The sequence below is a fragment of the Etheostoma spectabile genome, chromosome 22 (assembly GCF_008692095.1).
Source record: "Etheostoma spectabile isolate EspeVRDwgs_2016 chromosome 22, UIUC_Espe_1.0, whole genome shotgun sequence".
In the NCBI taxonomy this organism is placed as follows: domain Eukaryota; kingdom Metazoa; phylum Chordata; class Actinopteri; order Perciformes; family Percidae; genus Etheostoma; species Etheostoma spectabile.
Genome location: NC_045754.1, coordinates 16,748,740 through 16,751,495, shown reverse-complemented (window position 1 = coordinate 16,751,495; position 2,756 = coordinate 16,748,740). Strand labels below are relative to the sequence as shown.

At 38.3% G+C, this 2,756-nt stretch overlaps 2 long non-coding RNA genes across 2 annotated transcripts in view; one reads left to right on the top strand and one right to left on the bottom strand.

The window, feature by feature from the left end:
* Positions 1-882, bottom strand: part of LOC116672130 (uncharacterized) — a 19,638-nt gene extending 18,756 nt beyond the window's left edge. The window contains exon 1 of the long non-coding RNA XR_004327474.1: positions 872-882. This is a non-coding gene — a long non-coding RNA (uncharacterized LOC116672130). The remainder of the gene's footprint in view (positions 1-871) is intronic.
* Positions 1-2,756, top strand: part of LOC116672126 (uncharacterized) — a 23,734-nt gene that overhangs the window by 17,934 nt on the left and 3,044 nt on the right. The gene's annotated exons all lie outside the window — the stretch shown is intronic.

The window sequence follows — 2,756 nt, the reverse complement described above, 5'->3', positions numbered from 1 at the left end:
GAAATGAAATGGTTAAATATTAAATATTGCACTGTATTAAATTGCACAGAATTGCACAGAATGTGTGTGCGTGTGTGTGTCTATGTGTGTGTGTGTGTGTGTGTCTGTCTCATGCTGGAATCAGAGACAGTACTGAATGTGTTTGTCCCAGTGGTCCATGTCCCATGGACATTCACACGAAGGACTTCAAAACATGGCTGCTTTCAAGTTTTGTCCTCTTACTTAAGTTCTGAAAAGAGTTTAGAAGGTTGTGTGTGGTGTGTTGTGTGGTGGTGTGTGTGTGTGTGTGTGTGTGTGTGTGTGTGTGTGTGTGTGTGTGTGAGAAACTGAGAGGGCAAGGAAGAGAGGTGGAATATGAATAAGTTTGTCCTCTTGAGGCATCATACCCTGAGGCCAAAGGAATTGATGCCTGGGGCTGTTTGAGAAGAACAATCTATAGTGGAGTGTGATAACCCTCTTTGAGCGAACCTCTAAATCCAGGAGCCTAGTGGGCGGAGTCGGGTTGTCAAGGAGATTCAGCACACTTGGCTGCAAAAGTAAATAAACTGGTGGTCAGTCAGTCTTTCTCGCCCCCTGACATCCACCTTGTTTGGTTTTGTTACACTCAGTTAATCACAAAACCAATTTACCTTTAGTTATGTAAAATAATTATCTTTAGCTTACAACTCATCCCTGGTCTCCCTCCTTTGTCAAAGATGAGCTGGGTTGCAACAGGATTTTGTGTGTGTGTGTGCGTGCCTGGTGGTTTTTGGTGTCTATCTTTCCACAAACCCAAGTTTGTCACTTTACCTCAGTGAGCCACACACACTCTCACTGTCATTAATACGTGCCAACGGTGTAAAGAGGTCAAAAATCGACAAAAAAGATAAACTGTCTGTTTAGATTCCAAGCCTTTATTCTGCATACAGTGCCTACATGAATAAAAAAGCCTTCAGCAGTTTGCAAGCGAACAAAGACAAAAGACAAATAATTGATTGGATTAATCCATTGGAACAGAACGTGGTGCATGTACTATGCTGTGCTATGCTGAAGAAACTACTATATTCCAACAAAGACTTCATAGAGGATTTAGATTAACACAGTAAAGCTAGAAAGAACATTTCCTGTGGGCCAAGGGTTGGATGTGGGGGAAGAGTCCTCCCAAGAGCCATAACAGGATGCTGTGATTACACTTTTCATTGTGACTTTTATCACCTGCTCCGGATGCTCCCAAATCGATTTTTGTTTGCATTGTAACCCAATGAGTCAGTCGGTATCCTTGGTAGTAAGAATCACTTGAGGATTTAAAACTGACATAATCTAGATGAATTCCAGTATTATGAGCAATTAAAAACGTTGGAGAGCAGCCGGGAACTGGTGAAATCCCATATAAATGTATTGTATTACATATTAATAATCTAAATGTATATTTAACCACTTTTTAAGTCAGTGAGTTGTAAAAAATATCATTGATTTTTTATATAATTTTTTAAATGTAATTTGTGTAGTGTCTACGCTACAGAAATGAGTTTGAGAAGCTATGATGTGTACTCATACTCAAGCTTGCATGACACATTGACAGACCTCACGTTAAAAAAGGGGTTTCACGAACACAAACATGACAACGGTCATTAATACAGAGAAACCACGCAAAGCCATCCTGTTAAACATTGCACGTGTAAATCTGAAATAACCTGTTTTGGTCTAAATGTATAATGTTTGCTTGTGGGCTCTGTATCCTCTTCTCTTTGGCTAGTTTGAATGTGCCAAGGTTGGCATCTGTTCTGAGGTTCTCGCCCTCGGGTACCTCTCCTTGCTATTTTCCACACAAAAAAGAGTCGGTTTCTGTGCCGTCCTGTCTGGGTGAGATGATTTAAGATGAAAAGAGAGAGAAAATAAAGGGACTGTACTGTAAAGTTATTCAGTCAGTTTTATTGAAGTCAAAACAGCAAACTGCAGTTCTTTCTTTTTTCTTGTTTTGTTACGTACTGCAGGTATGCCGTAAGGTTTTTAAATTGGATAGCCAAAGCTTATTCATAATGAGAGGGGAGGAAAGTAGGGTGGTCTTGATCACTTAAAAATTAGAGGTGTAGGCATTTTCTTTAAAAGTACTCTGAGGCCTTGTTAACATGTCTTGTAAAAAGCACAGAGTAATCAATTTACACAGTGTATTGCATCAAATAGACCAAATCAGGAAGAAGACACAGAATATGGACATAGGGGACTCTGCTCTTCCCATAAAAAATGTTGTAAAGTGTCACGCTCTGTCATACATGTAGTGTGAAAGGTAACAATATAATTCACACGTTTATCCACATTTTATGTTTATGTAAACATTCATACAGGCTGAAATAACAGTATGCATGTGTTATTGTCCTTTAATGTGTTGTTGTTTGGAAATGTATTGGAGGCACATTTACTCATTTAGTGTTGTCACCATGAAAGTTATTTTTAGACTGAATATAAGAATGATTGAATGATTCGCCCTCAGTGCAACATCTCAGTCAAAACAGTAAAACAACTAAACACTGATTTGCTGCAATCGATATAGTGTAGGACAAGCTGTAGGTCTGTTAATTACCTGAGTTTGCTTTTCTTCTTTCATGCGTGAAGAAAATATTCCTTTCTGCTTTCACATTTAATGGACATGACTTGAGAAATTAGATTTGATTTCTGGTCAAGGAATAAGTGTTAAATCAATGGAAGGTCATGCTTTCTGTTTTTTGTGTGTATCTGTGCAGATACAATTGGAATATATATATATATATATATATATA